The 16,849-nt window shown below is 35.3% G+C and overlaps 1 protein-coding gene across 1 annotated transcript in view; it reads left to right on the forward strand.

The window, feature by feature from the left end:
* Positions 1–16,849, forward strand: part of LOC101889950 (uncharacterized) — a 142,386-nt gene that overhangs the window by 108,716 nt on the left and 16,821 nt on the right. The window lies entirely within an intron of this gene.

Raw genomic sequence — 16,849 nt, forward strand, 5'->3', positions numbered from 1 at the left:
TTTTTTAACTTTTGCGGAGTAAGTTCTTGCAGTTTTTGGAATTTCAATGGCTTCACCCCGAGCTCATTTTTCAATGTTTGCCGAATGGAATATTGCTATATGTTCAGCTCACAAGCCATTTTTCGGCCACTGGGACGCGGGTTTCGATTAAGTCGAACCATTTCTGCTGATATTGTTGTTTTCGTCCGTCCACTTCCTTGATGTCGGGCTACGCTACCAGTATCACGGCAACGAGCGATGGTACGAGACACAATTATTTTTACATTTAAATGCTGGAGCTCTCTAACGATAGCCACTTGTGGTTTTCCAGCCAAATATAAAGAAATTACACTATCACGCTTGAATCCCATCACGAATAACTTTTTTTCTGGAAAATTCTCATTAAAATGCTTTTATACGCTGGTAAACAATATAGTGAACTGTCACTGGAATAATTTTAGCAGCTGTTGGACGAGTGGCTTAGAAATGAGAGTAGCCTGAATTTGGTTGCAGTTTTTTCATCTCACGCTGTATATATGTAAGAAATGGCTGAAACTAGAATCATGAAATTATGCACCTGACCCTCGGGACTGGGTATTTTTAAAATTCGTACTAAAGGGGTACGAAAAATTAAAATTGAATATTTTGTATTAGACAAACGGAATGAGCTAGAATTCAAAATAAAATTAGGACGATAGTCGCTGTTGGAGTTATTCATATATCAAAGGGGGTTTCGGAATTCGATTCTTAGGGTTACGAAAGTTTTTAAATTATACTAAACTTCTAAAATGGTACCAGTTGGTATTATGAGGTGGTTTCGGAAGTGTGTACTATAATTGTATGGTATTGATAAATGAATCCTAAAATTTCATATATATGTAACTATTAGTGTCTATTATTAAGATATGGAGGTAGTTTTGGAAATGTGAACTATAGTTGTGCGAAAAGTACTAAATGGTACTAAATTTGGTATTGGGTGAAGGGATAGGGCTGGAATCCCGAATTTAGATATTTAAGTTTGGTTTGGTATTTAGGATTGAGATGTAGAGGTAGTTTTAACAATGTCTAATATAATTGTTCGAAAAGTGCTAAATGGTCATTTTGGTTAGCTGTTTGTGTCTAGGATGGAGAGACGTAAATTGTTTTGGACATGTGTACTAAAATTTACTTAATTTGGGTTTGATATTGACGTCAATGTTGATTACTAGTGTTTACATATGTAGATGTTGAAATATTTTTGGACTGAAAAATTAGATATGGGGAAATTGTTTAATGATATTACTTACCTCCTCGGTAAACATCAAAATGAAAGGTTTTGAAGATTTTTATTGTAAATAGTAAATATTTTCCTATTATTCTTTTCGAAAGAGAAAAAAATAAACATTATATTAAATAAAAAAATTATTTGTAAAAATTTATATTTAAAAATTGCTATAAAATAAATGTTAAATTCTCACCAGTGATAAAAGCAAAAAGTTTTGGAAAGTCATACTTCAAGGATATGAAGTGTATTAAAAGGTACGATATTGATATTTCTAGTATAAACAGAGACAGCGCTTTTAATCTGCTATTCTTGGAAAAATTGTAAACGCTTAGCAAGCAAATATTTCTTTCGAAATAATGTTCGTGTTTCATATAGTATTCCAAGAGTTTGCTGCCTAAATTTGCTGGGTTGTGGTCTATGTTGATGTCTTAATGTGTGTGTGTGAGTGTTCTTTTATCTGCGTTTTGCTGGTTGGTGGCATTTTGTTATGAGTTTTGCTCTTGATTCCCATTTGTTGTTCTCCTGCAGGCAATTCAATGACAAATCAACTGTTAGGCATCATACTTTCCCATAACAATAACCGTGATGATGATGATGATGACAATCATCGTCATTTCATATCAACGTTATTATGATTATTGTAATTACTATTAGCCTCAGCTTCTGTCTGATTATCTCATATTTGTGTTACAAAGGCATTTAACGGTGATTACATGGATATAGAAACTAATGCATTTGTGCAACACATGTCAATGTGCTAATCACTTTCGCTCCTGGCAATCAAACATAAAAAGAAGAATACAGCTAATGTTATTGCGTGTTTCAAGCATTGAAGAGCATCTACATTAAAATGTACCTTTACCTTTGTGCAGAATAAAATGCTTGGGAATATATTTAAATAAATGAATTTAGTGTAAAATATATGCGTAGGGATATATATATATATATATATATATATATATATATATATATATATATATATATATATATAGAACCGGATATTTAAAGATCTTCTTGTATTCAAATATATATATCCCACATATCAAGATATCCCACGACATTCGATATTTAGATGATTTTTGACACATTTTCAAACGAATTGTCTGACGTTTGGATATTCTCAATGGTACTACCTTCTGAGGCATGATTTAAGTCATATTTTCAATATAATTATTGAAAGCGTGGTATTAGAAGCTCATCTTGGATATCATCTCCTCTGGTAGAAAATTATCTAAATAATCTCAGCATTATGCATAACTTTAATAGAACCGTATTTCGATTTTTTAATAATTTCAGTGACATTATGTGTTTTTTAACAATGTGTAAATTTGCCATTCCGTTTGTAACATCTCAAAATATACATATTATACCTTACAATGTATGTATGGGATTTCAGTCTATCCGTCTATGTGTGGAAATTACTCTAACTTCCAAATGAAATGAAGAAAGTTGAAGACCCTCGAAATATTTATTTAGTTAGTTCAGAAGGTTATATGTGCACTACTCCGAGATATTGACCCACATTGAAATTTTTTTCCGAAGAAATTTTCTAACCTCTTAGAAGCCGAGATGCCAAATAAGTGCCAAATTAATTGAAACATGTGGCCAAGACCCCAGAAATATGAGGGTAATATCCATATGTGGAAAAGCATTTTTAAATATATCATTTTTAGTCTATTTTAATCTAGAAGCAAGTACAATAAAATTGAAGAAAAATCGCTTCAGATATGGCTATAGCTCCAATATATTTGTTTCATCTGATTTGGTTCTTAAGTCCCTCATATTCGTAATATCCATTCGACAACAATATTCTATAGAGGTCGGAAATACCTCTGCCAAATTTTATGAAGATTGGATCAGATTTGGATATAGCTTCCATATGTACAGGGTGAGATGAAAAAATTGAAACCAAATTCAGACTGCTGTCATTTCTAATTCACATCGCCCAAATATTTCAGTGACAGATCTTTATATTGTTTACAAGCGTTTAAAAGCATTCTAGTGAGAATTTTCCAGAAAAAAAAATATTCGTGTTTTAATTCAAGCGTTATAGTGTGATTTCTTTATATTTGGCTGGAACACCACAAGTGGCTATCGTTAAAGCACTCCAGCATTTAAATGTGAATAAATCTTTTGTGTCTCGTATCATCGCTCTTTACCGTAGCGTAGCCTGACATCAAGGAAGTGGACGGAAGAAAACAGCAACATCAGCAGGATTGGTTCGAAAAGTAAAGAAGCGACTTGATCGAAACCCGCGTGGCAGTGGCCGAAAAATGAACATATCGCAATATTCCATTCGGAAAAAGCCATTGAAATTCAAAAAAGTGCAAGAACTTACACCTCAACCGAAAAAATAGACTCAAAAGAGCTAAAAATTAGCTTCGCTTGGCTAGAAGTGTAGAGCTGTCGAATTTGGTTTTCTCCGATAAACAAATTGATCGTGTTAACGTGCCAAAGAGGTCAGCTGAAAATATGCACATTCGGTTGGCCACCAGAACTCAAGCGACGGTTATAGTGATGGCGTGGGCAGCCATAACAGCCGATGGTCGCTCTCCGCTCGTATTAATCGACTGTGGTATCAGAATAAATGCCGAATATTATCTCGAACATATTCTGGAAGGTGTATTAAAGTCTTGGGCACGCAAACATTTTGGCCGCAAACCTTGTATATTCCAACAGGACTCAGCACCATCGTACTCAGCACGCCCCACCCAAGAATGGTTACAAAATGAGGTTCCTCGCTTCATTTCCAGCGTAAAATGGCCACCAAAATCTCTGGATACCAAGAAATTGGACTAGACATTGTCTGGAGTATTTTGGAAAGCAAGGTTGGCACTAAAAAGTACCAAAGAGACAATTACCTCAAGCAACCGCTTAGCCGGGAATGGGCCAAAATACCGCAGAGCAACATTAGGGCAGCGTGTGCCGGTTTCATTGGCCGCTTGAAGGCCATAATTCGTGCCAAAGGTGACCAATTCGAACAAATCTAAACTTATTCTAAAATTTAATGCTATTTCCGACATTTTTGCTTTCATTCAATAAAATTAAAAAAAAAAAATGTAAAAATTATGGCGTTTGACTTTGTTGAAGTGTTTTATCTCACCCTGTATATCTTCATAGGATTTTCCGTATATTGTGTACGAAACTTGTAATATTGGGCCAAATTGGGTGGATTTCGGTACATATAAACAAATTTAGGGTGTCAAATTTGTTAAATTTCTCCTTCACATCCGTAATAGGCACTCCATACCAACAATACTCTAAGAAATATATCAAATATATCTCAGAAATACCTTTGCTATATTTATAGAGACCGGTTCAGATTTGGGTGTAACTCCCATATATATCTACACCCGATTTCAAATTTATTGCTCCTAAAAATTGTAATATCAGCTAAAATATGATGAATTTTGATGTTTTATGGTATGTTTTAATTCTCATAAATTCCTCATAAAGGCGTTTATTTGTTATATGTAGCTCTACTTTACATGCGAAGTGGTTAAGTCGGCCCAGTCCGACTTTGGCCGTTCTTTACTGCTTAAGATTTACTTTTCACAAAAAATCTTCAACATTATTTATCATAGAAACTTTCGATTTGTTATGAAAAATGCGTTTTCATTTACTACCACTTTCACTGATTTAGTACTTTTAGTTAGAGGCCGATGGTATATGTATATCTGCAGTTTAAACGAAATATTACTATATAACTCCATTGTTTTTATACCCTACACCACAAGGTGGTCAGGGTATTATGTCTTTGTGCATTTGTTTGTAACAGGCAAAAGGAAACGAGATAGACCCATAGTTCCTTTTGATGATCTGCATAGAATCACTTTCTGAGTTGATTTATGCATGTCAGTCCGTACGTTCGTCCGTCTGTCCATATATTTTTGTGAACAAAATGCAGGTCGCATTTATTATCCGATTGAGATGAAATTTTCCAAACAACATTTGTTTGGCCCAAGGACGAACCCTATTGACCCATATATATCTTCGTCCGATTTGCCTTTTATTGTGCACCAAACGTGTAATATCGACCCGAATAGTATGGAATTTTGCACATACAACCAAATTAGGCATGAAAATAAGTGTGCCAAATTTGATCGAAATCGGTTCAGATATAGCTATAGCTCCCATATATATTGTTCATCCGATTTGTTATTTTTGTCCTTCGCAGCCGTAATATGCACTCTGGAACAACAATATTTGGGGAAATATATCAAATACAGCTCAGAAATACCTTTGCTAAATTTTATCGGGATCGGTTCAGATTTGGATATAGCTACCATACATATAACTTCGTCCGATTTACTTTTTATTGTGCACCAAACGTTTAATATTTGCCCAAATGCGATGGGCACATACGACCGAATTGAGTCTAGAAGGTAGTATGCAAAATTTGGTGAAGATCGGTTCAGATATAGCTATAGCTCCCATATATATTGTTCATCCGATTTGTTATTTTTGTCCTCCGCAGCCGTAATATGCACTCCGTAACAACGATATTCAGGGAAATAAATCAAATACAGCTCAGAAATATCTTTACTAAATTTTATCGAGATCGGTTCAGATTTGGATATAGCTCCCATATATATCTTTATCCGATTTCAATTTAAATGTGCACCAAATGGGCAATACAAATCCGAATTTAAAAGATACAAATGCTTCGGCATATTTATTACTTTGAATTTTAAATTATAATTATAATCATAGCGTGTATGATTGAATTCTCCCATAAAAAGCTTTTAATTGTTATGTGCAGCTCTACTAAATTAGTAAAGTGGTGTAGGGTATCATAAAATCGGCCCCGCCCGACTTTAGGACTTTCTTTACTGGTTGTTTTTATAAAGACTATTTTATTATAGGCCAGTGTAAATAAACAAAGTAAGTAAAAAAACCAAGTGAACAGATGTCGAAGCCTTACCCTTAGGTAAAAATGTCATTTATTTTTTTTTTTTTTAAATCAACAAACGTTTGCAATCTTTGCTATGGAATTTAGCGTGACTAACTAGAAAGAACATATAAACTACTGTATCTCAACAAATATCCACCAGCACCGTTCCAAATATTACGCTGTACAAAGTTCGGATCAAATTGGGAACTCCCTTCGAGAATAATCCTGCCCACCAGTACTCAGGCAGACTCTATTTATTTAAATATTTCTAATGCAGCAAATTATATCGGAGGGAAAAACTTTTTTCTTTTTATTTTTTTTTTTGTCCCACTTATCAACCTTCAACTTGTAATTTTTTTTTTGTGTTTTATCAAAATTTAATGATTACATTTCCTCTTAAGTGGTTAGTGTGTAAAAAAAAGAACATTCTTATACAGCACAGCATATATCACCAAAGAAAGGCGCAGTGGTCCACATCCACCTCTCCCCAAGCACATCCAATAAGAAAACACTCATTTCATTAAATTCTTTTGCAAAAATATTTCGAACGAAACTGTTCATAAAATATTCATGGCTTATTCAAATCCCTGACATAAGGGACACATTTTATAAGCGGAAAGATTCCGTTTTTCTTTTTTTGGCGTTTATCCAAATAAAACTTTATTTGTGACATCCTTGTACGTACATGAATGAAAACATAACCATTTTTAATATAGTTTTTTTTTACCTAATATTTTTCGTTGTAAAAGTTCATGCAAAATAACATTTTTTTTATTGGATCGAGATGTCTGGGGGGAATATGTATGACTGTTCTATATTCGGAGTCATGCGGAAACGGGTGGACAAAGGGGTTCTTTGCCCGAGATGTAAAACTTAGTAAACATAGTTTAACTACATTGTCCTCCATTTATGTCGGTATGGCCATAACCCACACATTAATTTTGCATGTATGGACAACTCAATGTCGGAGTAAATGTAAAAAAAGACAAAAACAACAAAAAAATTTAAATTATGGTAAAGTGTTGTGCAACACATGGTGTCCATTCATGTCACTCTAAAGTGAAGTGGGTGGTGACTGGCGACTTAGGATATTAGGTTCATTACATCAGTTAAAAGTAAAAAAAGCTAAACGACAATATAAAAATGTCGTTTTTATTTCCCAAGGTAGAGCAATTGTTGTGAAATTTATTAATTTGAGATACAATTTTGATACAATTGACACAATTTTGATATGTTCAAACAAGCTTTCTGTCTCTTTTCCCCGCATATCATTGTACGGCATTAACGCACTATAAAGGAGTTGTGGTATTTAGGAGTTTCAACAAATTGTGAACTACTGAAAATAATTATTTTTTCGATATTAATTGCACTTTTTTCAACGGAATTTGTTAAAATAAAGCAAAAGAGAATGGATTTTACAAAATTGTAAAATGTTCCCTAATTTGTTAATTGTGGAATTTTTTAAAAATAATTAAAAATGGAATGGAAATGCAAAAATGTCTTAAAATTAAGACAGATGGCTCAAAAATCCAACTAAATAATATTATCATTTCACTTAAATAGGTTATTTTGGATAGAAAACAACACCAAGAACTATTACACAAATTAACAAGTAGAAAAGCTGAATATCCTCCACCATTCGGAAAAAATTTTGCAATTTAAAAAAAAAAATCAAGTAAAAAAGCTGTAGTTTGGCGGGTCCGAACTTTTAATACCCTCCACCATTTGGTACAAATTTGGCAATTTCCAAAAAAAAAAAAAATAATAAAATCTGTTAAAAATTCTGTTAAAATCTCAAAAATACCGAATGCCTATACGACGATGTTGACCTGCTTAGGCAACTTTTGTCATAAGTTATTACAATATTTAAATGCGAAACTTGAAGAAAAATCTGTTTATAATGTAGCTAAAATCATCAAAATACCGAATATAGGGGGTACCGTTATATGGGGGCTATACAAAGACGTGGACCTGCACAGACAATTTTCTGGCATGGGCTGAAGTATCCATTACGAACTTCACATGCGAAATTTGAAACAATTCCGGTGAATAATATTGATACAATCATCAAAATACCGAATATCGGGAGGTACCGTTATATGGGGGCTATACGAAGACGTGAACCTACACAAATTATTTTCTGTCTTAGGCTGTAGTATCCATTACGAACTTCAAATACCAAATTTGAAACAATTCCGGTGAATAATGTCGATAAAATCATCAAAATACCGAATATCGGGAGGTACCGTTATATGGGGGCTATATGATAACTTGGACCTACATGGCCCATTTACGAACTTAACCTGCCTACTAGCAAAATATACATGATTGCAAAATTTTAGCCTTCTATCTCAATTTGTCCGAAAGATAGCGTGATTACAACAGACAGACACACAGACAGAAAGACGGACATGGCTAAATCGTCTTAGAATTTTACGCTGATCAAGAATATATATACTTTGTTGGGTCTGACATAAGTATTTCGAGGAGTTACAAACGGAATGACTAAATTAATATACAATACATAGTATGGTGGAGGGTATAAAAAATGAGTTAAAAATTCTGTTAAAATCTTAATCATCAGAATACCGAATATCGGGAGGTAACATTATATGGGGTCTATACCAAAATGTGGACCTACAGGGCCCACAAGTCCTGCAGACATAATATACATTTGAGTAAAATTGTATCAACCTACTTCATTTCGTTCGGAAGCTAGAGTGATTTCCACAGATGGACAGACGGACGGACATCGCTTCGAAGGTGATCCGGGAATCGAGTTCAGAAATTACGATGTTTGTATTAGGAGAGACGTTGGCATTTGCGATGTTGACAATTTGAAAGCAGTCGTGAATTTTATCTATGTTTTTCGGCTGCCGACGGTTATAATGTGATCTGGAATTACGATGTCGCTGTTCGGCTTGATGACGGCGTTCATGATATTGACAATTTTAAGATAATCAAGAACTTTGATGAATTATCGTCGGGTCTGACGATAATCAGGGTTTACGATGTAGGTGGTTGGGATGCCAGTATCCAGGTCTTCTGTGAGTGATCGGAGATTCGGGTACGGTACGGCGGTTCACTGAAGATATTTTCGGACACGAAGTCCAGGTCGACTTAAGTTCTTTATGTTCAGAAGAAATCTGTGCGTATGTTCGGGAGCAGATGCCCAGAACTTCCATGGTGGATCGGGCATCGCTTAAAAGTCATAATATACAGGGTGAGATAAAACACTGGAACAAAGTCAAACGCAGTAAAATAATGTCGGAAATAGCATTAAATTTTATAAACTTATTCTATTTGTTCGAATTGGTCAATATGGCCAATAAAACCGTCACACGCTGCCCGAATGTTCTCTGCGGTATTTTGGCCCATTCCCAGCAATGCGCTTGCTTGAAGTAATCGACACTTTGGTATTTTTTAGTGCCAACCTTGCTTTCCGAAATAATCCAGACACAATAGTCCAACGGATTGGTATCCGGAGATTTTAGTGTCCATTGTGCGCTGGAAATGAAGCGAGGAACCTCATAGTATAACCATTCATGGGTGCGCGTGCTGAATGCGATGGTGCTGAGTCCTGTTGGAAAGTCCAAGGTCTGCGGCCAAAATGTTTGCGTGCCCGAGGCTTTAATACCCCCTCCAGAATATTTTCGCGATAATATTCGGCATTCTGATGCCACGGTTGATTAATACTAGCGGAGAGGGACCATCGGCTGTTATGTCGGCCCACACCATCACCATGGCAGGCGCTTGAGTTCTGGTGGCCAACCGAAGGTGCACATTTTCAGCTGACCTCTTTGGCAAGTAAACACGATATTTTTCTTTGTTTACAAGCTGCTGAAAAACGAATGTTTTCTCATTGGAGAACACCAAATTCGGCAGTTCACTATTTTCGGTCAAGCGAAGCAACTCTTTAGCTCTTTTGATTCTATTTTCTTTCTGTTGCGGTGTAAGTTCTTGCACTTTTTGGAATTTCAATGGCTTTAACCTTTAATCTTTTGATTCTATTTTCTTTCTGTTGCGGTGTAAGTTCTTGCACTTTTTGGAATTGCAATGGCTTTAATCCAAGCTCAATATTTGCCGACTGGAATATTACGATATGTTCAAATCAGTAATACCCATTTAATAGCGATGATAGTTGACATTCTTTACTACAATCTGTATTGTAGTGTATTATATAGGCGAGCCCTCCATTCGTTTGTTCTTTCCTTACAGGTTGTTATTGGTATCTGAAATAGCGAAATTGAGACCTTTTCACTTTTATTTTTGTTAAATCATTTTTTAATACAAAATGATGTTGTAGAAGGGAACAAACACCATGAAAAAATAATATATGTCATGACATTTTATTCTAAATGTGTCCACAGCTAGCCGAGTGGGTATGCTGTCAATCCTGCAAATTCAAAGAAACGGTAAAGGTCATGACATTTTACAAACGTGACAGAAAGAAAATATATACACAACACAAAAAATAGGTCATATTGGCCAAAGACTTAAATTAATATTTTACCTTGCATTCCAATAATCTACACTTACATTTTCTCGGTTTTTCTCATCGGCCCCACTCCATTCATCATTAATTATTCAAAAGATTTTAAAAAATGAATGATTTTACCTTTTTCCATCACCATTGACTGAAATATATGGAATGTATTTTAAAACATTTTGATTACAATACATTTATGTAATTCCAAAATAAAATTTTGTAATTGCATTATAATAGACTACCTACCTAACATAGAGGTAATGGAGTTGGCACTTAATTACAATGTAAATTCCATTATTGTGTGTATGTGTATGTGTTTTTTTTTTTTTTTTTTTTTTTTTTTTTCAATGCTTATGCCATCACCATCAGTTTCTGATTCTATGAACATTTTGGGGTCATTATTATTGCATTACTTCAGGTCAGTGTGTTAGAGAGTGTGAACACGAAGAGTAAGAACTATGTACTCCTGCCGCCGAAAGTAATCAACACTGGGCTGTGGTAGTGCATTAGTGTATTACTTAATAAAAGTAATGTTGTATAGAAATTTCTTGTTTTTGAATGATACATATTTTGAATAAAATGTTTCTTAAGTGTTATATCGTTTTATTATTGTAGAGTATGTGCAAAACTTGGATAATTATACAGTTTGGCTACAGAGGATATATATTTTTTATTATGATAATAACGAATGTCCGCCGTGCGCACGATAATCTAATATTTTTGGGCAATATCGGTTCGGAATTTTTGAAAAAAAAAATCCTCTCATATTGTGCATAATCATAGGTCAGGTGTGAAAATGGACAATGTCGGTAAACATTATCTAATACCTGAACTAAGGTTGTTTCAATCTAGTTCATAGTTCAGTAAACCATTCCCAATTATGGTTGACTCGTGCAGGTTCCTCATGCCACAAAAGTACAGCATATTTCGCAAAAAAATATTATATCGAGTGTAAACGTAATATTTACCCTTTCCTAAACTCAGGTGCGAAAATGAACAAAATTGGTAAACTCTACCTTATACCTATACTAATGTTGTGTCCATCTAGTTCATAGTTCAGTACATCAGTTTCTAAACGTATGAGTGATTTAATAAATTACATATAGTAGTTCATATAACTCATACGCAGAATTTTAATACAAAAGACCAGAGTGAACGAAACTAGGTAAGGAACTAGTTCCTTAGAACGAACTGGATTGACGCAGCTCTAACCTACACAACAAAAGATAAAAATTTTAAATGATAATTAGAGCGGTAAATATTATTTCCGTTGTTAGGAACTATCGATTTTAAAAAATTCCGCTGAAGAAGTTTATAAAACTATCGGGAGTTAGCATTGTTGGAGGACTTCAGGAAAACCTAGAAATAGGAATAAGGGTATGGTAGCTATTACAAACTTCAACTACCATAACTGCGTAAATATACAGATTATTGACAGTGACTATTAAATGGGGCACCACATGACACGTATCAAATATATAAATACCGAATATCGGATGGTACTGTAATGTGGTATATTTACCACAATGCGACCATAAGGACAGTTCTTTGCAGAGATGTTTTCTATCCATAGGGGAAACATATTGCGATGTTGACATAAAAGGGATTTCTGTTAAACTTGCTGGCCGGGTCCGCGTTGCCGTACTCTTAGTATTTAATGCAAATTTTTTTAAGCAATAAAAATCACAGTTCTGACTTATGTAAGCGGCACAATTCTTATTATAAGTATAACTCCAGATCAAATTTCTAAATAGAAATAAATATTCATGTCAAAAATTATAATAGATGTTCACTTACCGTCGGTTTTAGATATTTTAAATAGTCTGATCTTATTTTTCAGCCATAGACTTTAATTTGAGTGTAAAAAACCTATATGATATAGAATATCTATAATAACCCCATGTGGAAACTCAGCTCAATTTTTGGTATTGTAAAGGCTTTAGCAACATTTTCCATTCAAATGAGCTGTAATTAGAATTTGTATTTGCAACGTTTAGAATACCGTGATGCGGGGTATTTAGTTTTGTCCACCTCATAATTGAGGGCAGAATGTCTTCAGAATAGTCAAAGATAAATACTCTTTTTCACCATTCATTTGTTTTGTCATTTAAATTGAGCCTTGGAGACCCCATAAAGTTCCCATTGTTCATCATAGTATAATTCAATAACGATTTAACACGTTTTCGGTCCGTGCTACTTTCTAATATTCGTAGTTTTTTTTTCGTATTTCTGCCACAATTTCCGACTGAATGAGTCCCAGTTTCACATTTCGGAGTTTATTTCATATAAAGGGTGAGAAAAAAATGCAACAATGTCAAACGCCATAATTTTTTTTTTTTTAATTTTATTGACTGAAAGCAAGAAATGTTGGAAATAGCTTCAATTTTTAGAATAAGTTAAGATTTTTTCGAATTGGTCATCTTTGGCACGAATTATGGCCTTCAAACGGCCAATGAAACCATCACACAGTGCCCGAATGTTGCTCTGCGGTATTTCGGGCCATTCCAGGCGAAGCGCGTGCTCGAGGTGATCGACATTTATTCTGATGCCACGGTCGATTAATACGAGCGGAGAGCCGTTATGGCGGCCGACACCATCACCATGGCCGGCTCTTGAGTTCTGGTGACCAACCGAAGGTGCACATTTTCAGTTGACCTCTTTGGCAAGTAAACACGATCAATTTGTTTGTTTACATACTGCTGGACAACGAATGTTTTCTCATCGGAGAAACCGAAATTAGGCAGTTCACTACTTTCGGCCAAGCGAAGCAACCCTTTAGCTCTTTTGAGTATATTTTCGTTCTTTTGCGGAGTAAGTTTTTGCACTTTTTTGGATTTCAATGGCTGTACTTCGAATTCATTTTTCAATATTTGCCGAATGCGATATGCGATATGTTCAGCTCACGGGCCATTTTTCGGCCACTGCGACGCGGGTTTCGATCAAGTCGCTTCTTAACTTTTCGAACCATTTCTGCTGATGTTGCTGTTTTCTTCCGTCCACTTGCTTGACGTCGGGCTACGATACCAGTATCACGGTAACGAGTACAGGTACAGGAGACACAAACGATTTATTCACATTTAAATGCTGGAGTGCTCCAACGATAGCCACTTGAGATTTTCCAGCCAAATATAAAGAAATCACACTATCACGCTTGAATTCCATCACGAATAACTTTTTTTCTGGAAAATTCTCAACAGAATGATTTTGTACCCTTGTGAACAATATAATGGGCTGTCACTTGAATAATTTTAACAGCTGTCAGGCGAGTGGCTTTGACAGCAGTCTGAAGTTGGTTTCAGCTTGGTTCAGAAGCATCGGAGTTCAGCCCAGATTACAATGTCAATATACCTTAAATTCAATGGGGATGATAGAGAACTGACATTTTTATAAGGAATGAAAAGGATTTTGTTTCGGAGTCGTTCACAATATAGATTCCGGAGTCGAAGCCTATTCAAAAAAGGCTCAACTCTTATTAGGGTTACTCGTTCAAAAATTGTGCCAAAAATTTTAAACACCGAAAATCGTCCATCATTTCACAGTTTTGCTTATATCAAAACATGGGCCAATATTGAACATTATACACATAGTTAATTTTAGTTTATAGCTCATTTCGTTCGAAAGTCGAGTCTCAGACATTAAAACATAGAAAAAAATAAGAATGTACCGTTATCTGGGTTCCATAAATTGATATGAACCCATATATTCGTATTAAATATTCAACATTGCAAGATATTAATATTAATATATATACTATGTTAAATATTGAAGAATATATACGCAAAGGCATTGCTTGTGGATTTTACCTTTAAAAAAAAAACAAAACGAACTATAACAATATTTTGGCCAGTTAAATCCGAAACTCCATCTAACCAAAATTTGCACCATTTACCTAATAAACACAATCAAAAAAACGAAACGTACTTATTTTCAATTGTTCCATGCCCTCTTGATCTCTTAATGTAATTTTTAATGGATTTCAATTTCAGAACAATGAAATAACGAAATGTTTTCACTTGCACATAACAATGGTATTTCAGAGCACTTTGCATCCTTACCATATGTATTTACACACGTACACACACACACATGGCAATACGCACGCATATACAAATCCATTTAAAAGCAAGTATGTACTCCATGGAATTCTTGTGAGTTGGAGTGTTGATGATTGAGGCTATGTAAAACAGAGTTCTCTAACAATGCCAGCACAACATTTACGAAGTCGTATTCCAACAATGTTGGTATACGGCAAGTTGTTGCAACAATTTCTATTTTTATGTTGCTCAACAAAAACACAAAGCTGTTCGACCAAGATGTGTGTGTGTGTGTGTGCGTGTAAGTGTTCTTGTGTTCCTCTTTTTCACTTTATGTCAGAAATTTCATTTAGGCAATCAATGATAACATCATAATGTTGATGTTCAACGTTAAAGAGTCTGTAGACAGACAGAGAAGAACTCAAATGTAAGTCGTATTCACTGTTTGTATATTTATCATGGCCAATTTTAGAGTAGGTACTTTTAAATGCTTTCAACAACAACGACAAGAGCAGACCGGTAACAAAATGAAATATAGAATGAACAGCAATATTATTGCCATCGTCAATTTTAACTATAATGTATGAGCGCATGAATTTTAACACAGGTAATTTTCGGCAGTAACATTTACCGACACTGACTAACCGTAAAAACGAGCCGATGAAGCTGTTGGCTTTTATTGCCGACACGTTAACATAGCACTTAGTTGTATCGCTGCCCTGAGAATACATACTGGCTGTTTGGTTATACGCTGCGGAAATTCATCTAGATGTCCTGCCAGTTATCAGTAAATGCATTCGCTCGTAAATTATGATTTATAAACGTTAAAATACAACAACAACAACAAGAACAAAATCATAACAGCATTTTTATGTTTGCTAATTGAGTCGTAAAAATGTTTGCATACATTTCTCATCTAAATGCTGGTCATTAAACAGTAATTGTCAGATTTCTTTAGTGCTACAGCTTTAAAAAAATGTTAGTTAAAAAATGAAAATTTCCAATAAAAAAGCTGAAATTTAATTTTGGACCAAAAATATCAGTGGCGTTGAACTTTGTCGCAATGGGTTGGAGGTTTTTGAAGGAAGTGAGATACAAGCCTATATGTTTGACTATAAACATGAGAGTTATGAGTTCAAATCTCAGCATCGGTAAATACAAAGGAAGTCCAGTCCCAAAAGTCTAAGATGAAAAAACTACAACCAACTTCAGACTGCTGTCATTTCTAAGCCACTAGTCCGACAACCGACAAAGTGTGATTTCCTTATATTTGGCTGGAAAACCACAAGTTGCTATCGTTAAAGCACTCCAGCATTTAAATGTGAATATATCTTTTATGTCTCGAGCCATCGCTCGTTACGTGATACTGGTAGCGTAGCCCGACGTCAAGGAGGTGGACGGAAGAAAACAGCAACGACTTGATCGAAACCGGTGTCGCTGTGGCCGAAAAATGGCTCGCATCTCGCATTATTCCATTTGCAAATATGAAAAAGTGAACTCGGGGTAAAGTCGTTGAAATTCCAAAAAGTCCAAGAACTTAGACCGCAACAGAAAGAAAATAGACTCAAAAGAGCTAAAGAGTTGCTTCGCTTGGCCGAAAGTAGTGAACTGCCGAATTTGGTTTTCTCCGATGAGAAAACATTCGTTGTCCAGCAGTTTGTAATCAAAACAAAAAAAAAAAAAAAAAAAAGATCGTGTTTACTTCCAAAGAGGTCAGCTAAAAATGTGCACCTTCGGTTGGCCACCAGAACTCAAGAGCAGGCCATGGTGATGGTGCGGGCCGCCATAACAGCCGATAGTCGCTCTCCGCTCGTATTAATCGACAGTGGCATCAGAATAAATGCCGAATATAATCGCGAAAATATTCTGGAGGTTGTATTAATGCCTTGGGCACGCAAACATTTTGGCCGCAGACCTTGGACATTCCAACAGGACTCAGCAACATCGCACCATTGTACTCAGCACGCGCCACCCAAAAATGGTTACAAAATGAGGTTCCTCGCTACATTTCCAGCGCACAATGGCCACCAACATCTCCGGATACCAATCCGTTGGACTATTGTGTCAGGAGTATTTTGGAAAGCAAGGTTGGCACTAAAAAATTCGCCGGGAATGGGCCAAAATACCGCAGAGCAACATTCGGGCAGGGTGAGACGGTTTCATTGGCCGTTTGAAGGCCATAGTTCGTG

This window comes from Musca domestica, unplaced genomic scaffold (assembly GCF_030504385.1).
Source record: "Musca domestica strain aabys unplaced genomic scaffold, Musca_domestica.polishedcontigs.V.1.1 56, whole genome shotgun sequence".
In the NCBI taxonomy this organism is placed as follows: domain Eukaryota; kingdom Metazoa; phylum Arthropoda; class Insecta; order Diptera; family Muscidae; genus Musca; species Musca domestica.